Source organism: Ovis canadensis, chromosome 6, assembly GCF_042477335.2.
Source record: "Ovis canadensis isolate MfBH-ARS-UI-01 breed Bighorn chromosome 6, ARS-UI_OviCan_v2, whole genome shotgun sequence".
Classification (NCBI taxonomy): Eukaryota; Metazoa; Chordata; class Mammalia; order Artiodactyla; family Bovidae; genus Ovis; species Ovis canadensis.
The window spans coordinates 48,733,818-48,752,647 of NC_091250.1; the positions used below are offsets into that span (position 1 = coordinate 48,733,818).

Consider the following 18,830-nt stretch of genomic DNA (forward strand, 5'->3'; position numbering starts at 1 on the left):
GACTGCAGCCATAAAATTAAAAGATGCTTTCTCTCTGGAAGAAAAGCTATGACCAACCTAGACAGCATATTAAAAAGCAGAGACATTACTTTGCCAACAAATGTCTTTACAGTTATAGCTATGGTTTTTCCGGTAATCATGTATGGATGTGAGAGTTGGACTATAAAGAAAGCTGAGCACTGAAGAATTGATGCTTTTGAACTGTAGTATTGGAGAAGACTCTTGAGAGTCTCTTGGACTGCAAGGAGATCAAACCAGTCAATCCTAAAGGAAATCAATCCTGAATATTCATTGGAAGGACTGATGCTGAAGCTAAAACTCCAATACTTTGACTACCTGATGCGAAGAGCTGACTCATTGGAAAAGATCCTGATGCTCAGAAAGATTGAATGCGGGAGTAGAAGGGGACGACAGAGGATGAGATGGTTGGATGGCATCACCGACTTGATAGACATGAGTTTGAGTAAACTCTGGGAGTTGGTAATTGACAGGGAGCCTGGCATGCTGCAGTCCATGGGGTAGCAAAGATTCGGACATGACTGAGCACTGAACTGATAAAAGTGTAACTTTCCTTGAACCCATCAGAAAGCTGAGGCAGTCAGACAGCAAAGTAAACTAAGCTCCAAAAAGTGGCAAGCTCCTCTAATGTGAGACAGGACACAAACTTTCTTCCCTTTGGCAGAGCACAGAGGACATATTTGGTGTAGCAAGTAAGAAAGTGAAAGTGAAGTCTCTCAGCACTGTCCGACTCTTTGCGACACTATTGACTGAAGCCTATAAGACTCCCCCATCCATGGGATTTTCCAGGCAAGAATACTGGAGTGGGTTGCCGATTTCTTCTCCAGGATATCTTCCCGACCCAAGGATTGAACCTGGGTCAGACGCTTTACCGTCTGAACCACCAGGGAAGTCCAAAAGAAGAAACATGGAACACTTCATGAATTTGCATGTCATCCCTGCTCAGGGGCCATGCTAATCTTCTCTGTATCGTCCCAATTTTAGTATGTGTGCTACAGAAGCGAGCATTGCAGGTAAGAAGAAATCATAAAAAATTTTAATAAAAAGGATGAATTTGAAGCAGCATAAAATTTAGAATAACTGGGGGCATCAGACACAAGACAGTGTTCACTCACTCATAAGCTCTTTTCTAGGGGCTCATGGAAAGGAATGAGAGCAGGGCAGGAAACCAGAAGTACCCCCATAACTGCTGCAGGCATAGTGAAGGCAGAACAGTCTCAAGATATGGTGCATTTGCATGGGCTCTTCTCGTTAGGAAGAAAAATGCTTTACACTGCTGAGGAAGGGACAGCAAACTGTCTTTTAACCAGGGACCAGGCAAAGATCCAATGTTTGTGTAGAAGCAAAACTCATCAGCTTCTGGGGAAGGGTTAAGAGCTTTGCTTTTTGACATCAGAAACAAGAAAAGATCACTGCTTCTGAGAAAGTGATAGAATCAAAAATGTCTGCCGCTAGGGTTTGGACTAGAAAGACTTTACGAGTCACAATCCTGTGCTGTATAAAGCAGAGATGTGCTATTGCTGGGAGCAAGGAGGAGCAAAATTATCTCATCTGTTTAATAAACTCTACAAATACAAGTCCAAATATGACTGTCACTGAGATGAGAGAAACAAGAATAATTCCACAACCCCCTTCCTGATTTTCAGGGACACAGATGCTGTCTACAACTGAGCTTTCATCAGATAAACCAAAAACCCACTCCCTGCCCCTACCATGAGTTCAGAACTGAGTAAAGGCAACAGACAGTTACCACTGGTAAAGAGAAAAGAATGTGAAGAGCGACCCATTGTTTGGCAGTCATTAAAATCACTGCACATGGTGATTGCAGCCATGAAATTAAAAGACGCTTACTCTTTAGAAGGAAAGTTATGACCAACCTAGATAGCATATTCATAAGCAGAGACATTACTTTGCCAACAAAGGTCCGTCTAGTCAAGGCTATGGTTTTTCCAGTGGTCATGTTTGGATGTGAGAGTTGGACTGTGAAGAAGGCAGAGTGCTGAAGAATTGATGCTTTTGAACTGTGGTGTTGGAGAAGACTGTTGAGAGTCCCTTGGACTGCAAGGAGATCAGTCCTGGGTGTTCATTGGAAGGACTGATGCTAAAGCTGAAACTCCAGTACTTCGGCCACCTCATGAGAAGAGTTGACTCATTGGAAAAGACTCTGATGCTGGGACGGATTAGGGGCAGGAGAAGGGGACGACAGAGGATGAGATGGCTCAATGGACCTGAGTTTGGGTAAACTCCGGAAGTTGGTGATGGACAGGGGGGCCTGCTGTGCTACAATTCATGGGGTCACAGAGTTGGACATGACTGAGCGACTGAACTGAACTGAAACACATTCTGAGAGCTGAGGTTAAAGCAGAAAAACTGATAACAAAGTTCTAGCACCATGGGGCTCACACCAAGCACATGATTTAGGCAGTCCCTCAGTGAAGAATTTGAAGGGCAACAAAGGCAACAACAAAACCCAAACCCAAGTGAATCATTTGCTACCATTGTAGCAGAGAAATAATTGTATTCATCTCCACCTATAAATACTCTTGATCTCAGACTCTACCATTCTTCAGTTGACATTGTTCAGAATACATTCTAAAATTATATGGCAAAGTACTGTAATAAGAAAGCCATTTTCCAGAGATAAATCACTCAACAGCAGCAGATTAAGCAGTTATCAAAATGTTGAAATTATCAGTCAAGGGCTTTATAAAAACTATGCTTTAATTAAAGGATGTAGTGGTAAAAGTGAAGAACATCCATTAACAGATGAAAAACTTCAACAGAAAGATTAGAAACTATTAAAATGAGTCAAATAAATGGCCCCCCAAAAAACACATGATATCAAAGATGAAGATTACTATGATGCTCTTGACACATCTGAGGAAGAAATTTTAAACTAAAAGTAGGTTGATATAAATTATCCAAAATGAAACATAAAAAGAAAAATGAATTTTAAAAAGTAGAGCAAAGCATCCAGGAGTTGTGGGACACTATCAAATGATCTAACATGTGTACTTTGATTTATAGAGGGAAATAAAGAGAAATGAGAAGAAAAAATACCAGAAAAGATCATGGATCCATTCCCAAATATAGTGAAAGATAATAAACCAATGATCCAGGAATCTTAGAGAATTCCAACCAAAGTATTAAAGATGTAAAAAACATAAAGAAACATAATTAAATTGCTACAGAAAAAATTAAGAGCCAATGTTGGAGGCAACCAGAAAATAGAAAATATTGCATACAGAGGAACAAAAGTAAGAATCATAACATACTTCCCATCAAAAACTAAGTAAGCCAGAAGACAATGGAGTGACATCAGTGATGTATTAAAAGAAAAAAATTAATTCTTCAATTAGAACACTAAACACAGCAAAATACCTTTCAAAAATGAATATGAAATAAAGACCCTTCAGGAAACAAGACTAGTAATTAATTTTCATAAGACTTCCTCTATAAGAAACTTTAGAGATAGATCATAAGGATGAAGATAATACAGACTGAAATTTGAATTTATAGAAAGAAAAAAAAAAGGACAAGAAGAGTAAATAAAGAGTAAGCATAAAAGATGCATTGCATTTTTTTTCTCTTTTGTAGTCCCTGTAAAGACAATTGAGTTTTTAAGGTAAAAATGATAGCAGGGTATTAAAAGAGTTAGAAGCAATGTAGAAACAAAAGGTATAATAAAAATAGCACAAAAGATAGGAAGGAGGAAATTAAAGAATGGTATGTGAAATTTTTTCAAGATATATTGTGATAAATATAATTTTGTAAATCAAAAAGCAATAAATAACTATTTTTAGATAGATACAGCTAACAATTTGCAGCTTCCCTTGTACCTCAGTTGGTAAACAATCGCCCTGAAATGCAGGAGACCCAGATTCGAGTCTTGGGTTGGGAAGATCCCCTGGAGAAGGAAGGAAACCTACTCCAGTATTGTTGCCTGGAGAATCTGTTGGAGATTACGAGTGAAATGACATAAAACAAGACACACACAAAAGATAGACGCACACTCCAGCCGGAGGAACAGAACTGGGCAAAAAACTAATTGCTGTTTATTACAAAAGCCCCTTAGGCAGAATTCCAGACTGCATGAATAAGCCTTTTCGGCACAGCGCAGGTGCATACATGTTATCATATAGCAAAGGGGAGTGAAACCCCTGTCTACTGCAGAGTCTGCCCAAAGCCCTCATCTCCTTCTTATCTCAAGAAGGGAATGCTCCCTCGTTTGCAAGGGACCATTAAATTCAAGGCTGTGTCCAGACTCTTTGGCAAAACGCTTTGTTTGCAAGGACGCTCAGCCCGGGCAGAGAGACCCGTTTGCAGGCACATCTCTGCTACCCTATTAACCCTTCAGAATCCCATGGACAGAGGAAACTGGAGGGCTACAGTCCATGGGTTCACAAGAGTCAAACACAGCGTAGGGACTAAACTACCACCACCATAGGTAACAAGCCATAAATAGAGATAATGGTTAAATTACAGATAGTATAGTTTGAAATTGTCAGATTGGATTAAAAAAAAAAAAGGACCAAGCTGTATGCTGTCTTTCTTTCTTTTAAACATTTGTTTATTTATTTGGTTGCATCAGATCTTAGTTGCAGCACAAGGGATCTTCTCGTATCATGTGGGCTCTCTAGTTGCAGCACACAGGCTTAGTTGGCCCATGGCATGCAGGATCTTAGTTTCCCAACCAAGGATGGAACCCAAGTCCCCTGCTTTGCAAGGCAGATTCTTGACCATCAGGCAAGTCCCAGCTGTATGCTTTCTAGGGTTTTCCTGGTGGCTCAGTGGCAAAGAATCTGCCTGCCAATGCCAGAGACATGGGCTTGAACCCTGATTCGGGAAGATCCTGCCTACCATGGAGGAAACTAAACCCATGTGCCACAGTTATTGAGCCTGTGTTCTAGAGCTTGGCAGTGATATTTACTGAGCTCACAGGCCACAACTGCTGAAGCCCACATGCCCTAGCACCTCTGCTCTACATCAAGAGAAGCCTCCACAATAAGAAGCCTACACACTGAAACCAGAGAGTAACACCATTCACCAAAACGAGAGAAAAGACTGAACAGCAGTGAAGATCCAACACAGTCAAAAATTTTAAAGACATATGCTTTGTATAAGAATCTCACTTTACATTTTTTATTTTTTAAATATATTGATTTTAATTGGAGGTTAATTACTTTACAATATTGTATTGGTTCTGCCACACATCAACATGAATCCATCACAGGTATACACGTGTTTCCCATCCTGAACCCCCCTCCTTGCTCCCTCCCCGTACCATCCCTCTGGGTCATCCCAGTGCACCAGCCCCAAGCATCCAGTATCATGCATCAAACCTGGACTGGTGCTTCATTTCTTACATGATAGTATACAGGTTTCAATGCCATTCACCCAAATCATCCCACCCTCTCCCTCTCCCACAGAGTTCGAAAGACTATTCTATACATCTGTGTCTCTTTTGCTGTCTCACATATAGGGTTATTTTTACCATCTTTCTAAATTCCATATATATGCGTTAGTATACTGTATTGGTGTTTTTCTTTCTGGCTTACTTCACTCTGTATAATCAGCTCCAGTTTCATCCACCTCATTAGAACGGATTCAAATGTATTCTTTTTAGTGGCTGAGTAATACTCCATTGTGTATATGTACCAAAGCTTTCTTATCCATTCATTTGCTGATGGACATCTAGGTTGCTTCCATGTCCTGGCTATTATAAACATTGCTGCGATTAACATTGGGGTACATGTGTCTCTTTCAATTCTGGTTTCCTCAGTGTGTATGCCCAGCAGGGGGATTGCTGGGTCATAAGGCAGTTCTATTTCCAGTTTTTTAAGGAATCTTCACACTGTTCTCCATAGTGGCCGTACTAGTTTGCATTCCCACCAACACTGTAAGAGGGTTCCCTTTTCTCCACACCCTCTCCAGCATGCATTGCTTGTAGACTTTTGGATCGCAGCCATTCTGACTGGTGTGAAATGGTACCTCATTGTGGTTTTGATTTGCATTTCTCTGGTAATGAGTGATGTTGAGCATCTTTTCATGTGTTTGTTAGCCATCTGTATGTCTTCTTTGGAGAAATGTCTATTTAGTTCTTTGGCCCATTTTTTGACTGAGTCGTTTATTTTTCTGGACTTGAGCTACAGGAGTTGCTTGTATATTTTTGAGATTAGTTGTTTGTCAGTTGCTTCATTTGCTATTATTTTCTCCCATTCTGAAGGCTGTCTTTTCACCTTTCTTATAGTTTCCTTTGTTGTGCAGAAGCTTTTAAGTTTAATAAGGCCCCATTTGTTTATTTTTGCTTTTATTTCCAATATTCTGGGAGGTGGATCATAGAGGATCCTGCTGTGATTTATGTCAGAGAGTGTTTTTCCTATATTCTCCTCTAGGAGTTTTATAGTTTCTGGTCTACGTTTAGATCTTTAATCCATTTTGAGTTTATTTTTGTGTGTGGTGTTAGAAAGTGTTGTAGTTTCATTCTTTTACAAGTGAAAAAGAATTCTTTGACCAGTTTTCCCAGCACCACTTGTTAAAGAGATTGTCTTTACTCCATTGTATATTCTTGCCTCCTTTGTCAAAGATAAGGTGTCCATATGTGTGTGGATTTATTTCTGGGCTTTCTATTTTGTTCCATTGATCGATATTTCTGTCTTTGTGCCAGTACCATACTGTCTTGATGACTGTGGCTTTGTAGTAGAGCCTGAAGTCAGGCAAGTTGATTCCTCCAGTTTCATTCTTCTTTCTCAAGATTGCTTTGGCTATTCGAGGTTTTTTGTATTTCCATACAAACTGTGAAATTATTTGTTCTAGCTCTGTGAAAAATACCATTGGTAGCTTGATAGGGATTGCATTGAATCTGTAGATTGCTTTGGGTAGTATACTCATTTTCACTATATTGATTCTTCCAATCCATGAACATGGTATATTTCTCCATCTATTAGTGCCTCTTTGAAGAATCTCACTTTAAATATATCACTATAACTAAGTTAAAATAAAATAATTGAAAAAACTATATCATATAAATTAATGAAAAAACTGAATTGGTTCTATTAATATCAGAAAATGTAGACTTCAGAACAAGGACTATAAACTAATGATAAATAATAGTACATGATAAAATCAGGATTAAATATTTATGAAGGCACAACAAATCCAAATTTGTATGAATCTGACAACAGTACTTCAAAATACATTAAACTAAAATTGATAGAACTAAAAAGAAAAGCACAGGAGCCCACAGTTATAATTCTAAAATTCAGTGCAGCTGTATCCATATCAATAGAAGCAGTAGACAGAAGTTAGTCATACAGAAGACTTGAACATCACTAACAACCAAATTAACTGGCATTTATATAAATTTTTCTCAATAACTGCACAATATACATTTTTTCAAGTTCCCAGAGAAGATTTACTAATAAAGAACCTTTTCTGAGCCATAAAGCAAGCTGCAACACATTTAAAGCATTAACATCATGCAGATTATGGTAGAAATCAATGGAAGAGTGACATTTGGAAAATGAAACATATTTGAAATTTAAACTTATTTAAATATATTTGAAAGTTTAACAAAATATTTCTAAATAGCCCACAAATCAAAGTGGAATACACAGAGAACTTATAAAACATTTGAACTGAATAAAAATGAAGACACAAAATATCAAAGCTTGTGGGAAAAACTAAAGAAATGCTTAGGGGGGAAGCAGAGTATTAAAAAGTGGCTTTAAAAATAACATATAATGCATAAAAGCTCATGCCTTATTCTTCACTGTAATATATCAAAAGCTTGAGCATAAATAAAATGTCAAGTTCATCCAACGAACAACTGGCACATTCCAACAAGATCAACAAACATTGATTCTAACATAAGTTTCAATGATTGATCATTTTCTTTCCCTAATCTTGATTGATAGCATCCATATTTACTTAATCTGATCAACCTTTTTACTTTTAATTGACTAGAAAGGCACTTCAACAAGGCTATTGAATTTTTTTGAAAATATTTGACTTTTCTAGGAACAATCACTATCATTCCCAATTTTCCAAACATAAAGCCACAACAAAAGAAACGAACATCTGTTAAAACAACTTAAAAATTTTCATTTAAGAGGTTTTAAAATTCTCAGAACTTTACTGAGTGTATTAATATGTTCCCAAAGAATAAATATTTCACATTTCTTTTTCTACTTTAACTGAGTACTAGTCCCAAAAGTTATCAGGAAAAAAAAAAGGAAGTTAATGTTAGCCAAATTCCAATGTTATTGCAATTCAAGTCATTAAAAATTCTCCACAAACCCTTTGAAACAACTTTGCGACGGTTTTCAGGCCTGTGGAAGTAACTATTGAGTTAAAGGAGCACGGTCTGCCCTACTCACAAATATCACACAGAAAATTTAGGCAACTTGGAAATGTCTTATTACATGCTTATTACCACCAAATGAATATATGTTTTCAATTATGATCATGTATTCATTTCTCCATAGTTATACAGGCTTAAGTTTTTTCATACCTCAGTTTAAAAACCCCTTGTCATCAAACACCTAATGTATAAAAATGTTATAACCTTTCTGAAAGATCATACTTTGATGCATTAGCATAATTTGTTTTTCTGAGAATTTAGATCTATATTTTTATCATGACCAAACAGTGTCAGTTATGACATTTTCTTTTTGCACAGTATTTCTTTCATATATTAAGAAAAAATCATTAGTTCTGATGGTATGAGAAAGAAACAGCCAACATTATAAATTATGTGTATTTGCTTTAAAAATAAATTTAATAAGAATGATATTATTTCTTCAGTAACCATGATAAAAGATAATTTTTTCCAAGCAAACAACCTCAAATCCCAGACAGAATGTCCTATAGCCTTACAAAATAAGATATTCTAGCCACCTATACTGATTTATTGAAATAAGCTAAGTGTATTTTTAAATAGAGGTTAAAAAATAACAAATATTATTCAGATTGAAAAATGATATCTTAAATGATATTCTAATTAATACCTTTTTATCTACTTTGCTTATAAAAATTTTTCTTTAGTAAAATTCAAATGTTTCTAATTTTGACTGAGATGGTTTACATTGAGGTATTTACTCAATAAAATCGTTAGAATCCCACATGGTATCTAAGATAGCATTATTAATTTTGTAATCTATAAAATTCAGTGCCTAATTTTCTTGTTTGGAATATTTGGGAATAAAATGTTATATGTCAGAAATAGGAAGTTCTGTTATGTCTCTTCTATGTCACTTCACTGAGGGAGGATAGAACAAATCCTAAGGTGTGATGCTCACAAACTCACTCTCTCTCTCTCACACACACACACACAAGATTGCTTACTTTATCACTGACTTTTTCTTTTATCTCCCTTTTCCTGTTTTACCTGAGTGTCTTTAGTTTTAATAAGAATTTAGATTTTTTTTTTTTTTGCAGCTGGAAGTTTAATGATTATGGCTTTTATGGAGATTTATTTATCAGTATAGTTTAAAATTTTGAATGTAGTAACCTTTTAACAGGAGAAGGAAATGGCAACCCACTCCAGGGTTCTTGCTTGGAGAATCTCAGGGATGAGGGAGCCTGGTGGGCTGCCATCTATGGGGTCACACAGAGTCCGACACAACTGAAGCGACTTAGCAGCAGCAGCAACCTTTTAAAAAAGCAATTTTGCTTTTAAGTCCTGTTTAGAATTTTTATTTGCACTCTTTCAAAAAGAAAGTGATGATGTTATTTAAATATTTTGGACACACTTAGAAAGTAATGAAACTGTGCAATTTAAAATAAAATTTGAAGTTGAATTTTCATAAAATGTAACAATCTTCTTATTATCTTCAAATAGTGAGATCATAATAATTATTTTTTACAGCATAGAAATATTTTCCTATACTAAAATTATTCAAGACAAGGATTAGAGTTACTTTATTCACATCATTAAAGCTCTATATTAATTAAGAATGAATATAGCTTCCCAAATGTTATACAACACAGTCATTCCTTCTTCTAAGCTTTGAGCAGCTTTCTAAAACTAAATTCTTCATTTGTTCATTAACTTTTAAAAACCTAAACCAGGGGATTAGAGAAAGATGGCGGAGGAATAGGACGGGAAGATCACGTTCTCCCTCACAAATTCCTCAAAAGAACATTTCAACGCCAAGCAAACTCCACAAAACAACTTCTGTAGGCTGGCAGAGGACATCAGGCAACCAGAAAAGCAGACCATTGTCTTCAAAATCAGCATCCCCCCTCCCCACCGCGCGACTGAACTAGTGAGCCTAAAAACCAGCAAACAGAAGAAGTTAAACAGAGGGAACCACCTTGGAAGTGAGCCCACACGGCCCATAACATCAGAGAAGAGCCAGATATATTTTTAATTTTTTAATATTTTTAAAATCATTCTTTTTTTTTTTTTGCCTTTTGCTTTTTTTTTTCCTTTTTTTTCCGAGCTTTTTTTTAATTGTTAAATCTTCTATTTCTCCTCTAATTTTTATTTCTATAACCTAGTATTACTATTTTTTTTTAAAAAAAGACTTTTTTTTTTTTTTTAAGGCAAACACCATATATACTCTTTGGATGGTTGTTGGTGTTTTTTTTTTTGTTTGTTTTGTTTGTTTTTTAATAATTCTTTTTTTTTTCTTTCTTCCTTTTTCCTTCTGCTTTTCTTTAATATTGTATCTTTGAAAATCCAACCTCTACTCCAGATTTTTAATCTTTGTTGTCAATTTTGTACATTTAAAAACCCAAACTTCACTACCCAAGTTTACCTGAGAGCGAGATTACTGGCTTGTCCACTCTCTCCTCCTCTGGCCTCTCCTTTTTCTCCACCAGGTGGCCTCTGTCTCTTTTCTCCCCCATCTCTTCTCTATCCAACTCTGTGAATCTCTGTGTGTTCCAGACGGTAGAGAACACCTAAGGAACTGGTTACTGGCAGGATTTGTCTCTCTCCTACTCATTCCTCTCTCTTATCCTCCTGGTCACCTCTGTCTACTTCCTCCCTCTCCTCTTCCCCGTATAACTCTGTAAATACCTCTGAGCGGTCCAGTCTATAGAGCGCACATAAGGAAGTGACTACTGGCTAGCTTGCTCTCTCCTCTCTTGATCTCACCACATCTCATTCCAGTTACCTCTAACTACCCCCTCCATCTTCTCTTCTCCTTGTAACTCAGTGAACCTCTCTGAGTGTCCCTCAAGGTGGAGAAACTTTTCATCTTTAACCTAGATGTTTTATCATCGGTGCTGTATAGATGGAGAAGTCTAGAGGCTACTGTGAAAATAAAACTGAAAACCAGAAGCAGGAAGCTTAAACCTAAAGCCTGAAAACATTAGAGAACTCTTGAATTCAGGGAACATTAAGCAATAGGAGCTCATCAAAAGCCTTCATACCTACACTGAAACCAAGCTCCACCCAAGGGCCAACAAGTTCCAAAACAAGACATACCACGCAAATTCTCCAGCAACACAGGAACACTCCCCTGAGCCTCAATATACAGGCAGCTCAAAATTATCCCAAAACCTTTGATGTCTCATAACCCATTACGGGTCACTCCACTGCACTCCAGAGAGAAGAAACCCAGCTCCACCCACCAAAACTCCAACACAAGCCTCCCTAACCAGGAAACCTTGACAAGCCACTGATAGAACCCCACCCAAAGTGAGGAAGCTCCATAATAAAGAGAACTCCACAAATTATCAGAATATAAAAAGGCCACCCCAAACGCAGCAATATAACCAAGATGAAGAGACAGAGGAATACTCAGCAGGTAAAGGAACAGGAGAGTTGCCCACCAAATCAAACAAAAGAGGAAGAAGTAGGGAATCTACCAGAGAAGGAATTCCGAATATTGATAGTGAAAATGATCCAAAATCTTGAAATCAAAATGGAAACACAGATAAATAGCCTAGAGACAAGGATTGAGAAGATGCAAGAAAGGTTTAACAAGGACCTAGAAGAAATAAAAAAGAGTCAAAATATAATGAATAACACAATAAATGAGATCAGAAACACTCTGGAGGCAACAAATAGTAGAATAACGGAGGCAGAAGATAGGATTAGTGAAATAGAAGATAGAATGGTAGAAATAAATGAATCAGAGAGGAAACAAGAAAAACGAATTAAAAGAAATGAGGACAATCTCAGAGACCTCCAGGACAATATGAAACGCTCCAACATTCAAATTATAGGAGTCCCAGAAGAAGAAGACAGAAAGAAAGATCATGAGAAAATCCTTGAGGAGATAATAGTTGAAAACTTCCCTAAAATGGGGAAGGAAATAATCACCCAAGTCCAAGAAACACAGAGAGTCCCAAATAGGATAAACCCAAGGCGAAACACCCCAAGACACATATTAATCAAATTAACAAAGATCAAACACAAAGAACAAATATTAAAAGCAGCAAGGGAAAAACAACAAATAACACACAAGGGGATTCCCATAAGGATAACAGCTGATCCGTCAATAGAAACTCTTCAGGCCAGGAGGGAATGGCAAGACATACTTAAAGTGATGAAAGACAATAACCTACAGCCCAGATTACTGTACCCAGCAAGGATCTCATTCAAATACGAAGGAGAAATCAAGAGCTTTACAGACAAGCAAAAGCTGAGAGAATTCAGCACCACCAAACCAGCTCTCCAACAAATTCTAAAGGATATCCTCTAGACAGGAAACACGAAAAGAGTGTGTAAACCCGAACCCAAAACAATAAAGTAAATGGCAACGGGATCATACTTATCAATAATCACCTTAAACGTAAATGGGTTGAACGCCCCAACCAAAAGACAAAGACTGGCAGAATGGATACAAAAACAAGACCCCTCTATATGCTGCTTACAAGAGACCCACCTCAAAACAAGGGACACATACAGACTGAAAGTGAAGGGCTGGAAAAAGATATACCACGCGAATAGAGACCAAAAGAAAGCAGGAGTGGCAATACTCATGTCCGATAAAATAGACTTTAAAACAAAGGCTGTGAAAAGAGACAAAGAAGGCCACTACATAATGATCAAAGGAACAATCCAAGAAGAAGATATAACAATTATAAATATATATGCACCCAATATAGGAGCACCACAATATGTAAGACAAATGCTAACAAGTATGAAAGGGGAAATCAACAATAACACAATAATAGTGGGAGACTTTAATACCCCACTCACACCTATGGACAGATCAACTAAACAGAAAATTAACAAAGAAACGCAAACTTTAAATGATACATTAGATCAGTTAGACCTAATTGATATCTATAGGACATTTCACCCCAAAACAACGAATTTCACCTTTTTTTCAAGTGCTCATGGAACCTTCTCCAGGATAGATCACATCCTGGGCCATAAATCTAAACTTGATAAATTCAAAAAAATCGAAATCATTCCAAGCATTTTTTCTGACCATAATGCATTAAGATTAGATCTCAATTATAGGAGAAAAACTATTAAAAATTCCAACATATGGAGGTTGAACAACACACTTCTGAATAACCAACAAATCACAGAAGAAATCCAAAAAGAAATCAAAATATGCATAGAAACTAATGAAAATGAAAACACAACAACCCAAAACCTGTGGGACACTATAAAAGCAGTGCTAAGAGGAAAGTTCATAGCAATACAGGCATACCTCAAGAAACAAGAAAAAAGTCAAATAAATAACCTAACTCTACAACTAAAGCAACTAGAAAAGGAAGAGTTGGAGAACCCCAGAGTGAGTAGAAGGAAAGAAATCTTAAAAATTAGGGCAGAAATAAATGCAAAAGAAACAAAAGAGACCATAGCAAAAATCAACAAAGCCAAGAGCTGGTTCTTTGAAAGGATAAATAAAATTGACAAACCATTAGCCAGACTCATCAAGAAGCAAAGAGAGAAAAATCAAATCAATAAAATTAGAAATGAAAATGGAGAGATCACAACAGACAACACAGAAATACAAAGGATCATAAGAGACTACTATCAGCAGTTGTATGCCAATAAAATGGACAACATGGAAGAAATGGACAAATTCTTAGAAAAGTACAATTTTCCAAAACTGAACCAGGAAGAAATAGAAAATCTTAACAGACCCATCACAAGCAAGGAAATTGATACTGTAATCAGAAACCTTCCAGCAAACAAAAGCCCAGGTCCAGATGGCTTCACAGCTGAATTCTACCAAAAATTTCGAGAAGAGCTAACACCTATCCTACTCAAACTCTTCCAGAAAATTGCAGAGGAAGGTAAACTTCCAAACTCATTCTATGAGGCCACCATCACCCTAATACCAAAACCTGACAAAGATGTCACAAAAAAAGAAAACTACAGGCCAATATCTCTGATGAACATAGATGCAAAAATCCTCAACAAAATTCTAGCAATCAGAATCCAACAACACATTAAAAAGATCATACACCATGACCAAGTGGGCTTTATCCCAGGGATGCAAGGATTCTTCAATATCCGCAAATCAATCAATGTAATTCACCACATTAACAAACTGAAAAATAAAAACCATATGATTATCTCAATAGATGCAGAGAAGGCCTTTGACAAAATTCAACATCCATTTATGATAAAAACTCTCCAGAAAGCAGGAATAGAAGGAACATATCTCAACATAATAAAAGCTATCTATGACAAACCCACAGCAAACATTATCCTCAATGGTGAAAAATTGAAAGCATTTCCCCTAAAGTCAGGAACAAGACAAGGGTGTCCACTTTCACCGCTACTATTCAACATAGTTCTGGAAGTTTTGGCCACAGCAATCAGAGCAGAAAAAGAAATAAAAGGAATCCAAATTGGAAAAGAAGAAGTAAAACTCTCACTGTTTGCAGATGACATGATCCTCTACATGGAAAACCCTAAAGACTCCACCAGAAAATTACTAGAGCTAATCAATGACTATAGTAATGTTGCAGGATATAAAATCAACACACAGAAATCCCTTGCATTCCTATACACGAATAATGAGAAAGTAGAAAAAGAAATTAAGGAAACAATTCCATTCACCATTGCAACGAAAAGAATAAAATACTTAGGAATATATCTACCTAAAGAAACTAAAGACCTATATATAGAAAACTATAAAACACTGATGAAAGAAATCAAAGAGGACACTAATAGATGGAGAAATATACCATGTTCATGGATTGGAAGAATCAATATAGTGAAAATGAGTATACTACCCAAAGCAATTTACAAATTCAATGCAATCCCTATCAAGCTACCAGCCACATTTTTCACAGAACTAGAACAAATAATTTCAAGATTTGTATGGAAATACAAAAAACCTCGAATAGCCAAAGCAATCTTGAGAAAGAAGAATGGAACTGGAGGAATCAACTTGCCTGACTTCAGGCTCTACTACAAAGCCACAGTCATCAAGACAGTATGGTACTGGCACAAAGACAGACATATAGATCAATGGAACAAAATAGAAAGCCCAGAGATAAATCCACACACATATGGACACCTTATCTTTGACAAAGGAGGCAAGAATAGACAATGGAGTAAAGACTATCTCTTTAACAAGTGGTGCTGGGAAAACTGGTCAACCACTTGTAAAAGAATGAAACTAGATCACTTTCTAACACCGCACACAAAAATAAACTCAAAATGGATTAAAGATCTAAATGTAAGATCAGAAACTATAAAACTCCTAGAGGAGAACATAGGCAAAACACTCTCAGACATAAATCACAGCAGGATCCTCTATGATCCACCTCCCAGAATGCTGGAAATAAAAGCAAAAATAAACAAATGGGATCTAATTAAAATTAAAAGCTTCTGCACAACAAAGGAAAATATAAGCAAGGTGAAAAGACAGCCTTCTGAATGGGAGAAAATAATAGCAAATGAAGCAACTGACAAACAACTAATCTCAAAAATATACAAGCAACTTATGCAGCTCAACTCCAGAAAAATAAACGACCCAATCAAAAAATGGGCCAAAGAACTAAATAGACATTTCTCCAAAGAAGACATACGGATGGCTAACAAACACATGAAAAGATGCTCAACATCACTCATTATTAGAGAAATGCAAATCAAAACCACAATGAGGTACCACTTCACACCAGTCAGAATGGCTGCGATCCAAAAATCTGCAAGCAATAAATGCTGGAGAGGGTGTGGAGAAAAGGGAACCCTCCTACACTGTTGGTGGGAATGCAAACTAGTACAGCCACTATGGAGAACAGTGTGGAGATTCCTTAAAAAATTGCAAATAGAACTACCTTATGACCCAGCAATCCCACTTCTGGGCATACACACCGAGGAAACCAGAATTGAAAGAGACACATGTACCCCAATGTTCATCGCAGCACTGTTTATAATAGCCAGGACATGGAAACAACCTAGATGTCCATCAGCAGATGAATGGATAAGAAAGCTGTGGTACATATACACAATGGAGTATTACTCAGCCGTTAAAAAGAATTCATTTGAATCAGTTCTGATGAGATGGATGAAACTGGAGCCGATTATACAGAGTGAAGTAAGCCAGAAAGAAAAACACCAATACAGTATACTAACACATATATATGGAATTTAGGAAGATGGCAATGACGACCCTGTATGCAAGACAGGGAAAGAGACACAGATGTGTATAACGGACTTTTGGACTCAGAGGGAGAGGGAGAGGGTGGGATGATTTGGGAGAATGACATTCTAACATGTATACTATCATGTGAATTGAATCGCCAGTCTATGTCTGACGCAGGATGCAGCATGCTTGGGGCTGGTGCATGGGGATGACCCAGAAAGATGTTATGGGGAGGGAGGTGGGAGGGGGGTTCATGTTTGGGAATGCATGTAAGAATTAAAGATTTTAAAATTTAAAAAATAAAAATAAATAAAAATAAAAAAATTAAAAAAAAAAAAAACTAAAAAAAAAAAAAAGAATGAATATATACCATAAAAAGAAAAATACTAACCAAGTCCTTTCAGATAAGGAAAGAGGTGCTAAAATATTAACTGTGTAACTTCTCTTTTTGCTTACAGTTTTTGGCATTAAAAATATTAATTGAGTCTATTCAGTTTCCCAAATACCAGCTTCTATTTGTCATTGGGCACGAATATCCTGAAAGCTGAGTCAAAGTAATATAGTTTACTTACTACTGAAGCTGTTATCAGCACAAGAGTAATGCAGTAAAATACAAAAACAAATTTCTAATTAGTATTAACTAACTAGTTGTCAGCATATATTTCATTTCTACCTATGCAAATAAGTTGAATACCAATACAGTTCCCCAAAGTAGAAACTGTTTGTATGCCTACCCAGTATTTCTTATGTCAGAGATACTTACATAATGATCAAACATTGAACATCATTATTTAAATCACATATGGTTAGAGGAGCATAGTATAAGAGGAATCATAAGTTACTTTGAACATTTTAAGAGATAAGTTAAATAAAAGTAAGAGTTTATTTGCTTCATTCTTTTTTGACTGAAGTATAGTTGCTGTACAATAATATATGTTATGGGTGTACAATATTGCAATTTACAATTTTTAAAGTTTTGTTTCGCTTCTTTTGTTGTAGATTAATTGACCATGTGTGAGTTTATTTCTGGGCTTGTTATCCTGTTCTATTGACCTTTGTGTCTATTTTGGGGTCAGTGCCATATAGTTTTGATTAGTGTAGCTTTTTAGAACAGTCTGAAATCAGGGAGCATGATTCCTCCAGCTCTGTTATTTTTTCTCAGGGTTGTTTTAGCTATTCAAGGTCTTTTTGTTTCCTTAAAATTTTTTAAATTATTTATTATATTTCTGTGAAAGATGCCCTTGATATCTTGATATGGATTGCATTAAATCTGTACATTGCCTGGGTTGTATGATCATTTTAAAAATATTGATTCTTCCCATGCAAGGATATAGGATATCTTTCTATCTTATTGTATTGTCTTCAGTTTCTTTCATATGTGTGGTGAGGGTGGGCACCCTTGATTTTACCTGATCTTAGAGGAAATATTTTCAAGTTTTCACTATTGAGTATAATATTATATATACCTCAAGATAATATTTATCTTATATGGACTTTATGTTGCTGAGGTATATTCCCTCTATGCCCACTGTCTGAAAAAAAATTATTCATAAATGGATGTTAAACTTTATAAAAAGCTTTTCTACATCTATTGAGATGATCATATGGTTTTTATTCTTCAGTCTGTTAATGTGGTATACCACGTTGTTTGACTTGTGGATATTGAAAAATCCCTGCATCCATGGCATAAATCCCACTTAACCATGTTATATGATCCTTTTACTGTATTGTTGGAATTAGTTTGTTAGGATTTTGTAGAGGATTTTTGTGTCTATGTTTATCAGTGATATTGATCTGTAGTTTTCTGTTTTTGTCTAGTTTTAGTGTCAGAGTGTTGCTGGTCTTATAGAATGAATTCAGAAGTTTCCCTTCCAATGCAATTTATTGAAATAATTTCAGAAGGATAGGTATTAACTTGTCTTTAAATGTTTGGTAGAATTCACTTATGAAGCTATCTGGTCCTGGAGTTTTGTTTGTTGAGTTCTTAAAATTACTGATTCAATTTCATTACTGACAATTTGTCTGTTCATATTTTCTATTTCTTTCTGGCTCAGTCTTTGGTGATTGTACCTTTCTAAGAATTTGTCCATTTCCTCTAGATCTTCCATTTTATTGGCGTATGATCACTCTTAATAGTCTCTTATTGTCTTTTGTATTTCTGTGGTGTCAGTTGTAACTTCTTTTTTTTTCTTCTGATTTTACTGATATTAGCCCTCTCCCTTTTTTCTTGATGAGTCTAGATAAAGCTTTATTAATTTTATCTTTTCAAAGAACTAGCTTTTAGTTTCGTTG

General features: G+C 36.2%; 1 non-coding gene across 1 annotated transcript; it reads right to left on the reverse strand.

The window, feature by feature from the left end:
• Positions 1–919: 919 nt before the first annotated feature.
• On the reverse strand, positions 920–1,026 carry LOC138443063 (U6 spliceosomal RNA). The gene has a single exon (XR_011257989.1). It is a non-coding gene; the product is annotated as a U6 spliceosomal RNA (small nuclear RNA).
• Between the last annotated feature and the right edge of the window lie 17,804 nt (positions 1,027–18,830).